The sequence below is a fragment of the Clinocottus analis genome, unplaced genomic scaffold (genome assembly GCF_023055335.1).
Source record: "Clinocottus analis isolate CAN_PGR_092001 unplaced genomic scaffold, fCliAna1.0.p SCAF_1, whole genome shotgun sequence".
Lineage (NCBI taxonomy): Eukaryota > Metazoa > Chordata > Actinopteri > Perciformes > Cottidae > Clinocottus > Clinocottus analis.
Window position 1 is genome coordinate 10,979,721 of NW_027175820.1, and position 18,223 is coordinate 10,997,943.

At 40.5% G+C, this 18,223-nt stretch overlaps 1 protein-coding gene across 3 annotated transcripts in view; it reads left to right on the forward strand.

Moving 5' to 3' along the window:
• The window catches only part of ankrd11 (ankyrin repeat domain 11), a 103,906-nt gene that overhangs the window by 14,986 nt on the left and 70,697 nt on the right, over nt 1-18,223 (forward strand). For 2 of the 3 annotated variants that reach the window (XM_068580344.1, XM_068580360.1), the window contains exon 2: nt 9,968-10,040. The exons of the other annotated variant lie outside the window; for it this stretch is intronic. The gene's annotated coding sequence lies outside the window, so the exon portion shown is untranslated. The remainder of the gene's footprint in view (nt 1-9,967; nt 10,041-18,223) is intronic. 3 annotated transcript variants of the gene reach the window in all.

Here is an 18,223-nt window from a genome sequence, read left to right on the forward strand (position 1 = left end):
ACCTTCATTAATAATGGTAAATATCTATCTATCCATCTATCCATCTATCTATCTATGTTTTTAATAATGTAATTGTTTTTTACGAATACACTACATGTAGTAGTATTTTTGCCTATTAGCTTTTTTCTCATTGCACAGCTGCCTTCATCTGTTCCTCTGCTCCTTCAGGCCTCTTGTATGGCTTATTGGGACCTGTTTCCTGTTTAACAGCATTTTTTATCCAATCACATTTTACCCGGACCTCGCCACTTCCCAGTACCGTGTATTATGTGCTTGCTGTGACTCCTCTCCTCGCCGGGGAGAGACGTAGCCCCCCTGCTCCTGGCGTGACTCTCGACTGGGGTGCACTGTTTATAGTGCCGCGTCGTGTTGCCATGGAGGTGATCGACCCACATAAAGGGCATCATGGGTCTGCGGCGATGTCGGCAACCCACCCGACCCGTGTTGTAACATGGACCAAGGAGTGTAACGCACCACTATTAATGTATAAATATGCAGAGTATACTTTATTCTGAAAAAATTGCCGTACCTTGCATAACTGCATGAATCCTTATGCCACAATAGAATTCTGTACATTTTTGGTCATTTTTGTACATTTTTGGAATCAGCCGGCCTCAGGCAGACTTCCAAATGATCATCAGTCATGGTGGACTAAATATTTTCATAATATGAGTATAAAGTCGGTGTTCTCCAGATGCGCACAGAACAGCCGTCTTTAAACAGCTCTCGCTCAAACAGAACAGGCGATCAGCGTTGCCACATCCATGATCTCTTTCATTTTTACCATTTTAGCGCATAATGCTTTTTTTGGTGTATTATGCAGAGGTAATTAAGGAAGTTCGGGAAAACATTGCACTTCATCTCTGCACTTGGCAATAAATTCATTCAAAGGGCCAACCATTGCCGGCGCACTATCCGTGGTGGTTGACATTAGGCTCGTTCAAAATGAGCCAGTTCTGCGCAGAATTGATCGGCGTGCAATGCATGCCGATTAAATTTGTGTCCGACTTGATCCTGACTTGCTCTGATGTCATGCACACGTAGTCAGCGATAATCTCACAAGAAAAATCATATTTTATGTATAGTTGAAATACTTGACACTCGATTGTTGACTATTAGTCTCATGTTTAATCTAAAAACATCTATTGAGCGGTTAATAATACAAAATCTTATTTATAAAATGCATATCAAGCTTAAAAACTGTCCGACTCTTTTGACTTCGCCACCTGCTGCGGCCGCCTGCTCTCGTCTGGATTCCAGACGAGGCACAGCTCTTTCGAACAAGCCTATTAATGTGCACACTGGGAATTGCGTTTTGTCAATAAAGCTTTTGAAAGACTAGAAAGAAGAAGAAGAGAAATAAGTCACAATTTCTTTTCAATGGGATGCGATCTACCCGCACTAGCTTCGCTGTATTAGTCTCCCCTGGTGTAGCGGCATGCTGGTCATTTATGTCAAATGCTTTAAATGTGTTGTAACTCTGTTATGATGTTATTTCTGTACATGTGACATCTATTGCATTTCTAGCCATCTGGGAAGAGGCCTCTGTTGCTCTCAAGGTTTCCTACGCTTTTTTTTGCTCCTCGTTCAATGTTTTTTTGGGGGAAAGTTTTTACTGTACCAGGCACATTTGTCTATAGGGCTATACAAAATATATTGACTTGAATAGAATGTTGTATTTTGAAGAACACAGAAATTGCATTGATACAATTCTGAGTTTCACATCTGTATGTGGAACTGGACAGCTGGCTTTGTAGCTGAATACAGGATTTAGTATGCGTGTCAACTCTAGGTATTTATTAAATGGCTACTTTTTAAAACTAGCTGAGAATTGTGTGGGTGAACGGATGGCCGCAGGCATTCAGAGGCAACACACTTGACGTGTTCAGTGGTGTTGGAGCATGAGCGGGTGTTTATGTCGATAATGTACCATGTGCTGCTACTCCTCCATTTCCAATATTCAAAGAGCTGTCTTTCACTGCAACCATGGCAACAGAAAATGACAAATGGCTGTGTGCGTGTGTGCGTGCGTGTGTGCGTGTGTGCGTGTGTGCGTGTGTGTGTGTGTGTGCGTGCGCGTGGTAAGCATTCTTGATATCAAAACGCAGTACGGGTGACTCGGCTGACTGGCCTTCACTTACTGTATGAATGCCATTGTTAAAATAACTGAATTAGAGATGCGCCCGCTAAAAAACTACCACACAAATGGAATGCGTGTGTGCGTGTTCACGTGTGTGTGCTGAACTGAAACTATCATGAACTAAAATATGAAACTGACCGGATGGTCCCTCGTCATGGTCTCGCAACTGAAAACCGAGTGGTTTTGATTGGCAATTGATTTGTTTTTGCAAGATTGTACTATTCTACTCCCATCCGCAGTTGTAATTAGTGGTAGGGGGGAAAAAAGACGCTGCATCGATGCATCTCGGTTCTCTCATAAAAGATTATGACCCGATGCAAAAAACTCAATCAGAGATTTCTAACTTAATTCTCAGTGATAGGATTGCTTGTAACAATTCTGTGACACCAGACTGTCCATTCTTTACCCCCGCTCTTGAACGCAACACGCGTGCATCTTGTTTACGTTCTAAACTAGGCTATATGCAAGTGGCATTTGGTGCTGGTGGCTGCGCTTGAGCAGCCAAATATGGATACCGTCCGACCGTCACCCGCTTGCTTAAAAGCTAATGTATAGAAGCATTTCGCTGCTTCTTTTGCCCAACTCGGAAAGGGTGAATCGAATCAGGAAGTAGATTCACACTTTAATCCGAGCTTTCACACTGTGTTGCACACTTTGGAAAATGCATCGTCTTAACATTTTTCACGGACACAGCGATACTCGCACTAAACAACCACAGCTAAAGTCATCGAGTCACTGAGGAAAGCGGGTAAAATAGCAGTAACACACTATGCGTGATATCCGTTGCCACAGAATCATGTGTCACTGAAACCACTCACTTTATCGCTGCGTGTAAAGTTTCACTCGATGTTCCAGAAAACGTTGTTTTTGTACGAGCGCTGAGTGCTCATTGCCTACAACAATGGGGTTTGTTTGAAGAGAAGTTTATAATATATATTACTGAATAATAGTTATGTTAAATGATTCAGAACATGCAGAATTCTCTGTTTTTACTACGAGGATTCTGCTACATGCCCAATTGAATTTATTCTCTCTGCAATACTGGAAAATGTAACCCTCCACATCTCTTCTATTTTTTGTATGACTATTGAATTTATACATGATAAAGGAAGTAAAGTCACCTGCAATTTTAAAAACACAGCATATGTGTAATGATTCATAATTAAAAAAGAGATACACACAGTGATATAAACATAATTGAAAAAAAAGTAGATTCATCAAGAAGAATCAATAATTGTTTTATAATCACATTGTAGCCCTCTGAATCGAATTATGAAGTGCTGAGAAATTCCCACCCCAAGTTGTAATTGCTCATATGTTCATGCTTTTCGGTTTATACCTTAATTTTTTCCCATATGAATCCATTTGATGTTAAACCAGCTGAAATTCCATAAACGTTTCAGCGAGTCAGATAGGCCATTTGGTTGAGCTTTTGTCTTGTGAAGCCTGGGCTTGATTGAATAGACAATTGATTAATGTTTATGAAGCAGTCCGACACGTACTGCTGTGAACCACTGTGCTGCTGTTGCAATCCTTCTTTTTCTGTTCAGCAACACTCTGTGTAATATACGGAGAAGGTTTAAATGGCACGGGCTGTATATTGAGAACACGTGCAAGTTTCAGGTGGAGGTCAGCATTTGAAAAGACATCTTTGAATGTGATGAGATTTTTTGTTCTCCAGGTCCAGAGAGCTTGTTACCTTGACAACAGCAGAAGATTCATAGCAAGAGGAGCAGAGCGAGTGAGCTGAGCTCGCCACGGCATGGCTGTGCCAAACAAATGAGCGCTGTCGCTAACTGTGTCACGAGTGCTGCTGCCTTCTCATTGCAGCCCTCAACCCAACCCATCTCGGCCTCCATTTAATATCAGGCCTTTATTTAGCTGGTTTGTTGTTCAGCTGATATCCACCCATCCCAGCCATCTCACGTTTTTATCTTTGCTATCTGTGCCATGCTTTTTTCCTATATTCCTGCTCCCTCTGTTACCCCTGCTCATCCTCCTCTCTTCTTTTGCTTTTTATTATGTCTCATTGCCGTCTACTAAGCTGATGCCTAATCTGGCACTTGCGTGTGTTGGTCTTTTAATCAACAGATTTGCATTAAGCAGCCACTGCGCTGTCTGTGTTGGTTGCTCATGCTGGAGATGTGGAGGATCACTATGCTGTGGTCCCTCCCTACTGAAGCCAGGCTTTATCAATAATGTAGATGTTTTAGAAGAGGAGCGGTGTAGTGTGCGTTTTCTCTCTCCTTCCCCCTCTCATCCCGTGCCGCCCTCCCCCAGCTGTCTCCCCACACCCTCCGGTGTCAGATATCCCCTCCAGTGTTTGGGCATGGAAGAGTAGATGACTAAATCTAATCAGTGAAGATATTACAATAAGCTCTGCTACCTGATGCTTTGGCATACTGCGGGCCAAACCCAGGCGACTGTATTGAGCTGCTGTTGCTTCCTATTGTCTTTTTGGTTTAGTGCCGAGACTAAATATAAAGGTAGGTTTGTCATTGACACCCTAGCACTAACCATCACTGACCTCTCTAGTGACAGCCAATCCCCCAGATACTATAGGCGCTGCACCCTCCATCAGCCTAATGCGTGGTATAAATGCATTTTACGGAGGGGGGTTTGTCACAGTTAAATTGGACAGTATGAACTCGAATAAACACATAATATAGTTATGTATTTGTTTTCCTCCATTCGGCTAGTTGGGTGGTAAGTCTTTGTTGGTCTAATTGTTTTAACATCTGTAATCAAAGTTTCTTTTGAAATATTTCAGTCAGTTCAATTTTTCTGTGCGACCGTACTACGTTTTTCTGTTGGAACCCTGTACCTTGGCACCCCTGCTTCCCTTCGCACTCCTATGTCGACAGAGATGCCTCATTTAAATCAATAAGGGGGCTGCTGTTTTCCATAAAGGGCTAACTTGGTCCAAACCCAACCCTAGACTCATTTTTGACGTTATGACCTCACTTGTTTTTACCATGTTGCTATTGATTGGACAGCAAAGGACACAACCAGCTTGGGAATTTTCTCAGAGATTATCTACTGTGCCGCAAAGCCTGCAGTGTGAGCATGAATGACTCCCCCCTGTATGATATGCACAAGGCCTGTGACATGCTTTATGAAATCAGACAGAGGTCAGCGCTGTTGTTCCAGATCTCCTTTCAGATGACTCTGATCTGGTCTCTGGTAGGACAGCCACAAACAGGACTGACTGGAGAGGTGATAAGGTCCAGATTTCCCATATAGAAGCAGTAGTGATACCAGTTTGTTGAAATGGAAGCTCTTCTTGCAATCCAATGCCAAATGACAGAAAAGGAGGACAAAAGAAGCCTGTGTGTTCTGAAACCAGCATCAGAGCCCCTGTCTCCGCCTTAATCCCACAATACCCAGGGAATGTCTCCTTATTTTACACACACACACACACACACACACACACACACACACACACACACACACACACACACACACACACACACACACACACACACACACACACGTTACCAATGGCCATGCACATAGAACCAGCAGTCTCTCTGTTCTATTGTTTTAAGCTTAGTTAAGGGCTCTAAAACGCACTGCTGATATTTCAGCTGTTAGATAACAGGAACATGTTCAGTAAACATGCAGAAGAATAAAAGATGCAGGCATGTTGTCATGGAGATTCAGAACAAGAAATTTGCTGCAATTATGCATGATAATGTTGAATGTTTGGCCTTAGCTCCACAAAGTGTGGAGGCAGCGCTTTTGACGAGGCTTGGTTAAATGAAGCCTTACTTTGGGTAGGAGTTTAACGTTTCACCTTTTCCTCTGACCTTTGCCTGTGCTCCCCTCCATAGCCTGAAGCACATATATGCCATTGTTTAAACACACTGTATTGTAAATACCAGTGCTGGTTTGTGTACATGTGCATGCATTTTGTTTGTCTCTCTAGTGGCATGGTCTAGTTGAGGATGTTGGCTAACTGATGTTTTTGTGTTTGGCCAGCAGCAGGAGTGGGTGATATTACCTGACATTTAAGTCATAGTTTTTTGGGGGGGGTTTGTGGTGATGGTATTATATCGCAGTGTTACAAAATTATATGAAATATTCAAAATGTGTAATATAAATGTTTTTGTTTTTCTTATGGAAACAAGACAATGCAAGTCATTGAGGGCTTCATATGGCACATTCTTATTCTCTTCTGGTGTAGCTTGGTCAAAGAGAATATGCTAGAAAGCAACCGTGAAGACTTTGAGCCATTTTCATACATCAGCGCTTGTTTCACGATGTCCTACAGACCATTGGTGTCTAGACTTAGGCTTAGACAATCGTGGAATGTAATCATTCAATCGCACACTACAGCAGCGGCCGTCTTAGAAACACCTGACACACGCCTGCACTCTCTGAGTGGACCTTTCTAGTTATCTGTTACTTATTCAGTCTCTGTCAGTCTCAAACCAAAGTGGGTGGGTGATTGTTGCAGTGGGAAGAATAACAAAGTTGGGGAGGATCGGAAATTAACTTGGCATTTTAAATATGCATTCTCCGAGGAAAACGGTGGCAGGGCAATTAAATGCATTTAAATGAATATGTAGGCATAGAAATAAAATCCTTTTAGAAACTTTGTTTTACTACACTTTCTTGGGAAAATGTAATTGTCAGGTTATGCCTGAGTTTATCTAGTTCATATGATTTGTTGTCTGACAGCTGGAAAGCACAAGGGTGTTTAGTTCTGAATGGTTTCGAATGAAAAGCCGCCCATCATTGGGAGGTAAGAAGCAATACAGTTTTAAATAATGGGCATACGTATACCTAGGCTTTTACTAATGGTATCTATGGCATCTCAGTTTGTGTGGGCAGAGGAATGTGTCTTGTGGGTTTGTCTTTCTGTTCCCATGAAGACAAGTGCTTTCTGAAGTGTGTGATACAGTTCCCTGTAAGGTTATGTTAAGTAAATGTACTGTCAGGTTTGTTATTAGCAGCTTATAAGGAGCTTTGAAATAGTCACTGAAATAAACAATAGATCAGTTTTCTTGCTCAAAACGGCTCGTTTTGTTTTACTTCCACACAGTTCTTGTCAATGTTGAAACTATCATTGTATTGTTTATTTTTCTTCTTTCATCTCTACTATAGAGACTATTATTGGTTGAATGTTCTGGATCTGCTTTCAGGGTTATGTTGGTTGGTGTTGCCATGCTTTTTACAGTTCACAGTTCTTGTTTAAAAGTCTAATAATTTGCAGTTTTTGTCAGTGATCATCAAGGGGGATTGTCTGTATTCTGTATCCAAAACTCTGCTGGGAGGTTAGTGTTCTGCTTCCTGTCTGGATTATTGCAATCCGTCAATCCTGTGCTTCCCGCTGGGAAAGCCCCACAGTTTCCACTCCAGCGCAAAGACAAATACACATCTAACAGTCATCCTCCTTACCACTTAGGCCGTCCCATTGAGGGCTGGCCTTAATCCTGTCCCGAATACCCACCTGCCGCCCAGTCTGTCCTATCAGCCTTTGTTCCCTATCCTGTAAAAGCCTCCATTCAAGTCCTATTTAATATGATCCTGTCGCAGAGATATAAATACACTAACAAATAATAAAAAAGCACTTTCTTATGGGTAAAATGCATATCTGAAACACTTGTATATACACTCTTTTTCAATGGTGTTAAAGGTGACCTATAGTTTCTATGATTCCACTAAATTAGTGAAACCTTTGTGGGTTTAAATTAAAGGAGAGAGACTGATAAATCCCCCTCCCCAATGTGCTTCCTCCTAAATCCTGATCCTCAATCTTTGTCCTCATAGTTGGTAGGTGACTCGGTGAAGGGCAACCAGCCAGGAAGGTTAAGAGCTGGGCTTTAGCTGGTTACATTGTTCACACCATATCAGGTGTTGCAACGAGAACGCCAGTCCTGCCATTCGTAATAATGTGGGTACTGCGTTTAAGATGCGGCCGTGTGGAACCAAATCAACCATTGGAGAAATGTAACCCGCCAGTGACCTATTCAGTGGTCCAGAGCTGTACAACCCTGTCATGAAGAAGCAGCGATGGAATCTCTTGACCGGAGGAGGGGTTACTTTCTTTCATGAAAACAAATTAAAACTTAGTTCTGAACATTTATGTTTTTAACGGACTCTTCACTCGTTTATGACAGAAACAGCATTCTAAATAAACTGCAAACGCTTGATGCACAGACGAGTGTTATTTGTAATCACCAACATCAGACAATGTTCTGATGGTTTCAACATATTGATCGGCGTATATTGGATGCTTTTCACACTTGGTCTTGGTGGAACTAGGCTCAGATTATGGCCAATGGTTGTGGATCTACCACCAGTCAAGCTGAGACGTATGCCCCAGTTTTACATAGAGGCTTTATACTCATAGTAAGATCCATTTTTGCTAAAAATATCTGTGTGCATATGATTAATACCTGATAATACTCACAGCAACTGTTAAATACCCCATGACAGGGCACTTTTACTTCAATACTGAGAGAAAGGGATGAGAGGTGGGAAGCTCGCTGCCATAGAAGCATGACAGACTTTAAATTAGTGGTATTATGTCTATGACCCATTCGCCTTCGGAATTTGAGTCTGATTCAGGGTCGTGTATTGATGTAGCCGTAGCCAAGGCTCTTGTTTGGATATTCCAACATGAATCTTTTCCAACATGAATCTTTTCCAACATGTATATATTCCAACATGTATCTTTTCCAACATGTATCGGTTAATCTTTTCACCCTTAGTTTACATATTTAGAATTTGAGTGGGGAAATTTTATCGTTAATATATGGGTCAGTAGATGCCCTACGTTTGGATTTTGTTTGTAATGAGTAAGAAAAGTCAGATTGATACATCCCTACATTTAAACTTTAATTCTGGAACTTTTTGCTGAATGTGTAAATTGCAATTATAGCCATGCTGTCACATCCCAAAAATGTATTTTTACGATGGCTTTGATCTTAAGACTTCAAAGAATAATGACTTCGTTGGTGCATTTTATGGGTGTTTTAAAAAATTAACTGAGACTTTGTCGTATTTGTAGCTTTGAGCAGCTTTTCAATACCAATCAATGTGTTGCCTTCTATTAATTATGCGTTTCATGTCCTTGCCATGTACCACAAACTTAGAAGTGTGTGAGATCAACTCGACTGATGGTCTAAGATGGTGCTTATACACACCCCTTATGTTTGGAGCTGAGTTGACACTCCGCTAGCTTGTTGTTCTCACTATCAATATTAGCTGTGTGGTTGTCAACCATGTTGCATGCAGGCTCAAATTCAACAATGATGGTGTTCTGTCGAAAGATGCTGGGACTTAAACAGAGTTAGTGGGGAGTAGAGTAAAGAAATGTTACTAAGGAGCTACGGTATACTAGTGTCGAAGCTATTTATGCAGTGTGAGTGCCCTGACTTAGAGCTGCTATGTGAAAACCATATTTTTGAAGATGCAGCAGACGAGCAGACACTGCAGAAGGATGTATGTTTGGTTTTTGCAATGTATATGTATTGATATGGTTCACAAAAACACTGGAATAGTTGGGAACCCTTGACAGGTGAATTGTAATCAAATTCTGAGGCAAATGACGATTCACAGCTCTACTAATTTGGGATAAAGACCTGGGTTGGTGCATCCAATGTTGGGTTAAAGAAACAAAAAGTGGACCAAATGTGTCTCAGTATGCTGTTATTCCAAATGCCTTTCTTAGCTAGCCAGGGAACTGCATGAACTGATCCTGTGAGGAGAAACATGACCCTCTGCATCGTCTCAGATCCCTGTTCATCGTAAGAAATGTGAAACCGCTTGTGCTGTCCTGGTAATTAATGCTTGGTTTGTTTTTATCTTGTTTTTCAGGATTCTGTGAGACAAGAGGTGTTTTTCTCATTGGATTTTAGCCCACTGACATTCTTCCACAGCCATGGAATCGGTATGTGGACAAATTTTATATATTTACTATATTTTTTAAATGATAAAATCATCAATTTATCAGGCCATTTTCATTGAAACACACTTACTAAAGGCACTTGTTTCTTTGGGCTTTGCGGTTTGTACTGGCATACGTATACACTTATGTACTTATATACTTATATGTATATTGTGATGTGAGTTCGTGTGTGGTTATTCTTTCGAACCAAGCAACTGGAGAACTTTATCCTTTTTTTCATCCTTATTTGATTACATTTTCAGTCATACACTATTTTACCTTGTTTGCCGTATTGGTTCTAAGTCTTAATGCTTGTGAAATCAAGTTGTTGTTGGTGGCCGCCATGTGACATGACAAGACATATTCTTTTGTGCAATAATGGAACATCACCCAGTGTAATGATTTAAGACTTTCTGCGCTTGAGAGTACTTGTATACATATGTGCTGACATACAACAAGCATCAGGTTTACTCTTTTTGTCAGTTATGTAGGAGGTTGTGTGCAGGAGCTGCTTGTACCTACAGGCAGGGTGAAAGCACAGCAACAATGAACTCAATCCACTGAGAGGGGGGGGGGGGGAGTGGAGGGCAGGGGTGGGGGTTGTGTGTGTGTGTGTGTCAGAGACAGTAAAAAGTAGGTAACAGCTTCTGTAGTGCCTTCCAGGGAATAGACATCCAAAATAATAGCTGTGGCATTTTATACAAACCACACCTTGTTGAAAGGCATTCACTTAAATGATCACCTGCACAGATGGAACAAAAATGAAAGTCTGCTTACTAATTTATTGACATTTTTTTGTAGACAAGTCATCAGCCTGACATCTGCAGACGACTAAAGTAGAATCCACAGTGTGTAGCTAGAGTCAACAGATGGAAACCGAGAGCTCAGATCAGTGTGCAGAGTCTGTTTTCACTCTATTCCTCCCATAGATGCGATCCCTAGATTGGCTACGAGATAGCGCGAGTCAGCTAACCATCCTACGATTCCCGTGTACTAATAACATCCTTGTCTAAAGGACTATCATGATTCAAGGTGGCTAATATAGCCAGTTAGCATCTAAATAACACAAACACGGTTATTTAACTTAAAATAACCCTGTTTTTGCACTTTGTAATAACTACATTTCTTCATAATTTAGCCATTTTACCACATCATGCAGCCCTAACTGGACAACTTACACCTAGTAACTACTGCCGAACATTTAGCGCAGATGTACATGTAGTGAGTAAAGGTGCAATTGTAAAGATTAGTCTAATTATAATAATAATCAATCAGTCTCATTCCAATACAATTTACAAATAATAGGGAAATCAAGTTATTTACGTTGAGCTCTAAACAACAGCTGCAGTGCTAGCTCATCCCCCTCTTCTTCAGCACAGATTTGACTCTCTCCCTCTGTCTCTCTTACCTCCTCCCACCCACCACTCTTGAGCCTGTGAGCCTGTGGCCGTGAACCAGAAAGAGCTGCTACTGTTTACCTCTCTGAGCTGCCTATATCTGCTTACTGTCAGTGGAAACCAAGGAAACTGATCACAAAGCTTATTATGGTGCCAGGAGGGGAGTACATGCTGCGTGTGCTGTTCCTATGGGGGCATGACACACATACACACGTACACTCTGCCACTCTCCTCCTCCTCCTCCCTCTCCTCATGTGATGCCAGTCACATGGTTTCCAGGCAAGCAGCTAAGTAAATCAGAATCAGACTTTTATTTTTAACTGCTCTAAATCCTCCACCTGGCCTCCATGGTTAGTAATCACTTGTCCTTTTCTTCACTCCGTTTGTTTGTCTTTCACTCTGTGAAATGCCTTTTTTGCCACTTCCTCTCAGTGTCATTAAGCTCATGCCTCATAACTGTCACGCTGCTCCCTCGCTGGGTTTCATGTGGGTTTGACAATGCTCTGCTTTGGTATGAACGTGTGAGAGTAGAGCTTCTATAATGCACTGATGTCGAAGACGTTTGTGGTGATTAGTGATTAGAGGCCCATTTGACTCATGCATTCCTCTATGTTCTACCGCAGAGATGCTTGAATAAGATTGTAGAGCAGGAGCTGTTGCAAAATAAGCATTACGTTTCCATAACATGACTAAATAGAGGTACCCTACCAAACTAGGAAAGAGTATCTGCACTTAAATGTGCCGACCATGTTTATTATCCAAATTATTGGAAATATATATTTTTATTAAAGTGATCTTTTTAGCATATATTATTATGAGGTATTATTATTATGATGTATTATTCATGTTGATGCGCGCTGCCGCTGCCTCTCCGAGAGTATTGTTCTGTAGCTTCTGTTCTCAACAAGCAGGGGTGCTGCCGCAAGCCGCTTCACACGCGCTCACTGGCGGGCAAATACACGACATGAATATGTACCGGCAGGTTCCGCATCCAGATTGAAAGTTAACCGCGCATGCACAAAGCTCCTGACCCCGCGGTCTGATCCATGCAGAGCATTTTAAAGCAGCATTACTTCCTGATTTTTACTCTTCTCAAAGAGGAGAACTTTCCTCACATCACAAGATGTTCAGTGCTCTTGTTCAAGATAACACAGACTGGACTTTTCTCACTGAGGAAGAAAAACTGAACTGAAAAATATGAAAAGCACTTATTGCTTTTGTATAAAGTTAATCAGTTGCTGGTCTTTGACATACATCTATTAAGGTAACCAACAGACTGAATATGGACCGAAGAAGGAGTGGTTTGTCGTTCACAGGGACCCTTACTACTGAACAGTACCTGTTCAAAAAGAATATATATATATATATATATATATATATATATATATATATATATATATATATATATATATATATATATATATATATATATATATTTATAAACTATGTATGTTAACTTGTTGTTGCTCCAGAGTGCTGTTATATTGTTCTGATAACATTACTTTAAAACAAAAACATGCAATACACTAGTTTTTTACTTCATTGTTGAATTTGCCACATAATGAGATTAATCGTGATTAATCGCAGAAACATCATGCAAGTATTTTTTTCAACTTTGCCCAGCCCAAATATATATATTTATTTATATATATATATATATATATATATATATATATATATATATATATATATATATATATATATATATTTATTTATTTATTTATATATATATATATATATGCAAATGAAACACCTCCCCTATATAATATAATATTTTATATATATATATATATATATATATATATATATATATATATATATATATATATATATATATATATATAAAAAATATAGGGGAGGTGTTTGATTTGCTGCAGATGAAAGGCAGAAATTATTGTAATCACAATTTCTCCATTGCTTCCTCTCACATTTACCCTTCTATCTCCTCCTCTTCCTCCAAAGCGAGGCTTGTTCCTTAGTGGGGATTAGTGTGTGCAGCAGCTCTGAAGAGGGAAGTGGGCCCTGCCAGTCGCATTACATAACTCGCCCCCGCTAGTGCAGCTCGGCCTGGCCCGGCTGGAGAGACGACTATAGAGGCTTTGTTTTCCCAGCCTTCCCTTCTTCCTCCCATCTAATGCTCCTCCTCCTCCCCCTCAGGCAGGCTGCACACTGATGCCGTATAGAAGGAGTCTGTTTGCAGGGAACAGGCGAGGCACTGTGGCATGGAGTGCAGAGAAATACGCTAATAGCAAGCTGAATTGCAGCAAGCTCACATCTTAGGCAGAGGAATTTGAGGTCTGCCATAGGTCGTACAGTTTCAGGGAGATGGAAAGCAAGGGTATCCAGTACAAAGTAGAACCATGCATTAATTCCTGCTCAGGGGCTCCACAGCTGGATGTCTGGTGGTGACACAGAAGGATAGAGTTTGAGCGTTTCAGCATCATTGCAATATGTGCATGAAATAATAGTTGCATTACACGATGTCTGCAAATAAACTAGTCATGCTACAAAAAAAATGTTGCAGCCTAAAATAAAAGGAAATGGTTCTAATTCTCCATATGTATTTTTACACTTCTCAATGGCACAAAAACACGGAATTTGGTAATAAACACAAACCATCTCCTGATCTGTCAACCTTGAGAAATATCACACAGACCTCCAATACTCCTCGAATAAACTCCAACTAGGGCTGCACAACATTGGGGAAAAAGCAGACCAAAAAGAAGTTGCAATATGCATTTAATATTTTTAAAAAAATACTGGAATAATCATCCTAAATTCTGTATATTTTCCAACTTAAATTTTACTTTAAGAGCGACATTATAATGGTAATAGTAAATAGACTTGTTTAGCTCTTTTATAGTCTTGACCTTTCAAAGCGCGTAACACTACATGTCATTGATCCAATTGCACCCATTAATACACTGATGGATGGGGCTACCATGCAAGATGCGGAATCAAACTACCAAACTCCTGGATGAACTACGTACTGCTCATGTAAACAATTATGTGTTCTAGTAAACAAATTAATCATTGATACATTCATTTTATAAATGTTGACAACCTGGCCAAAGAAAGTCACACCCACAAAGCATGGTTAAAGAGATGGGATTCGAGGGTGTGCTCTACTACGTTTGCTTGGAAAGGCTCAGGGTTTGAGCTTGGCCTTGATGCCAGCTTCCTCTTTAACTATGATTTGTAGGAGTAAATTTATTTGACCTTGTCATCAACATTCATACAACCCATGTGTCTATGATTTAAAATGTTTACTACAGCACAACATTGTTATCAAGAGCACAACATTGTTTTTCACGCCTCTTATGCCTAGACTGACTCAGTGCACGTCGTCCTAAGATTGGCTGTTTGACTCCGGCTCTGATAATCCATGTCGGGGCACCTGCCATGGTCCCTTGAGTGTATTAGTGGGGGGTGGATGGGTAGCACAATTGTGCTTAGAAAAATATAGATAATTCGGAATTCATTTTACAGTATTGGAGGTCTCTCTCATATTTCTCAAGGTTGACAGGTTGTAAGTATTACATACTGTAATTTTGTGTTTTTCTGCCATCGCCCTGTGCATTTCGACGACACATACACACACACACACACACACACACACACACACACACACACACACTTCTCAACCTGGCAGTCTGCCACTGTTAGTAGGGTGGAAGTGGGAGCCCAGTGTGCTCTGGGTAATGGAGGTTGAGACCAGTGAGCACTCTGAGTGAGTAGAGGTAACTCGTAGGCGGGAGAGAGAAAAAGATAAATAGCAGCTTTATGTACAACATCTTGCAGCATTGAGTCCAGGACTTGTTCTTTATTTCTGCATTTTCCCTCTGAGGAGTTGGGGATTTTTCTGCTGAGGGATGACAACAAATTTCTATAGTGAAATGAAAAAAAAAAAGAAAACCAACTCAGCACAGTAGCAGCATATAAGCAATAGCAATGTTTCTATTCACAAGATCCAGTAAATAATGAGATATTCTATAGCAAGCCTATATACAATAATGGTTGAGGCTTATTCACAAAGTGTCTTATGAATTGCTGGCCTCAAAATTAAGTTGTGTACGTTTGTGCATCTACATAGTTTATACTGCGCTTGACATTTTCTTTTCATTTTCTTTTTCTTTTTGTTTAGGGTATTGGTTATTTATATCTTTGTTCTGGAACACATATATGTATGTGAGTCATGAAAGTCATCTCTTTTTGCAAAAGCTTTTGGCAACATTTACAAGGAGAAAGAATGGCCAATAAATCTGTATTGCTTTATTTGGCCTCCAGCTATTTAAATACAACCTAAAGCTGCACGCAGCAATCACCGCCTGTCCTACCGGTGGGATGCTGGTAGTAGTGTCCAGCGCAGGGATTCATCCCACAAGAGTCTGCAACAAACGAGTTATGAGTTTTGAAAGGTGGCCGGGCTCTATTGATCACATCAATTAAACAAGTACTCTCTGCTGAATACAAAACAAATGCAGATGAAGATTGTGATATCTCCGTGCAGGATGTTGGTCTGTTTCCATCAAGATGTTTCTTCCTGCTCTTCTTGGGAGGTCATGGTTTCTTCTCAGACACTGTTTTCCACAAGCTTAAGTACATGTTAATGCATGCATGCTCCAACAGGATCTGTACCTGATGGTTATACTGATTTAGACTTACTACTGCTTTATGATGTTGGTGGTCTATGAATTGCCTCTGTATTCTACAATCTACTTATTCTGTCATCAACTGTAACCCTATATTTTCTTTCGCCAGTTCCATGTCACGGTCCTCCCTGTTGAGTCATATCTGTTTACTTCTTTATATGCAAATTCAATTTCAAATTAATTTTAAAAAGACTTTAAGCTCACTCATATAATTTTATCTCAATAAGAATCTTGTCAAAGCCCTCTGGTTTCAGGTGATATCATTTTATTTTTCAAATAAAGTATCATAAACTCACTTAGAAAATGATACGGATGGTATTCATTTATATTGATTGTATTAATAATATATCTTCATTATTGTCACAGTTATTTGGGATACATCATACACCACTATGTTTCCTATATTTATATTGTTTTTCCCGCAATTCATATTGATTGAAACAATGGGATCTCATTACATTGGTATTGCACTGAAATGTATGAAATCTCCAACATTATAAAGTTTATTCCACTGTTGTAGTGAGTGACTTGAATGTAACTTCATCCAAATGCGTCCAATGTAAAAATGGAGGCAGTCAAGGACTTTGTGTCTCTAGTTTGCATTTGTATACTATCTTGGCTTCATCTCTGTATTTTGAGATGGGCTCGAGTGTGCTTTCAGTGCGTCAGCCATGAGCCAAGTTCCCATCAAAGAGTAGCTGCTACACCAAAGACTGTTTAGATGTGACAGCTAATTTTAGAGCTGCTAGGCCCATGTCCAAGGTGGGGGAGGATAAGATAACATTGAAAAAGCCCTCCCTCCTCACACAGTTATGTTTTGTTTGTTCATCCAGTAACCCTCATCCAACTGCACCCAACAGCCCTCCTACAGCCCCTTTGGATGTTTTGCACTCGGCTTATTCGAATGTTGGGTGTATTTGTTCGCATGTGCAAATACAAGGCTTACTCGTGTTTACGAGTTTTCAATGAGTGAGTGACACAAGCAAGCATGCGTACTGTCTCAGATCTGTAAACGTAGTTTAATAGATGGATCTTTGTACCATTGATATTTGTTGTCATGCAAAGCATATAATCAAAATATTGACTATGTAAAAGTGTGTTTAGTTTAGGTTATACATCTATTGTATCTTTGGCATCTCATGGCTCCTTCTTTGCCTTGCTAATGCCCCTATCCACTCATGATCAAAACTAAAGGAAATGGAAAAATATAACAAAGGGACACAAACTGCCCTATATAGTCGTATATGTCTACACCGGAGTGTGTAAGCGCTCAGCCTGGATTAGCAGCTAGTCTGAATTGCTAAACCTAACCATATGTTTGACCGTGTTGAGGATCTAAAGGAAACTCTGATCTAATCTTAAAATATGGGAAAGTGCAATGCTAGTCAAAAGGTTTCTTTTTCTAGGAAGGCAGTCAAAACATGCAATGAGCTGTTAAAGACTGAATGACACAGTTAGTGATTGCTGCACTACAGTTTCTAGCTGTAATGGCAGTGATAATAGACTGATTTGTTTATGTCAGAAAGGCTTCTGGTTTCAAGAAATTCCTGAATGTGCGTGGATATGTCATTCATTCATTCATTCATTCAGTTGTTTATTTTCTGCCAGGGATCTGAATCAATTTGACAGAACGCATATACAGAGACGCACTCACTCACAATACATCAAACCTATCCATAGGAAGTGTAGCAAAGCTGTCCCTGTCTGGCCTGGCAGTCCTGTCCCTCTCATAGCCAGAGAGCGATGACCTTGGTTTCAAGTAGCTGTACTCTGTTAGAAAGCCAACACCTCTCCCGGGATGGGCTGACCTTGTTGTCTGACATACTGTAAGTCTGTACGCCCCTCTCTGTGTCTGTCTCTCATTTACTCACACCTCAACATTAGCAGCCTAAACAAATCCCGCTTCACCATTGCAAATCCAGTACAGCATACGGGTATATTTTATTGTGTGGTTTCAATACAAAAGCCAGAATAACTTTGAGGCTTCGGCAGGTTTGGGCCTCTCCCTACCCAGGTGCTCCTTCATCAGACAATCTCCTCTGTGACAACAGTCTTTTAAGCGGCGTATGTGCAACACAGTTGTCCCCTCCCATTATTCATTTGCCTTTGATTCCCTGCAGCTGTCCATTATGCACAA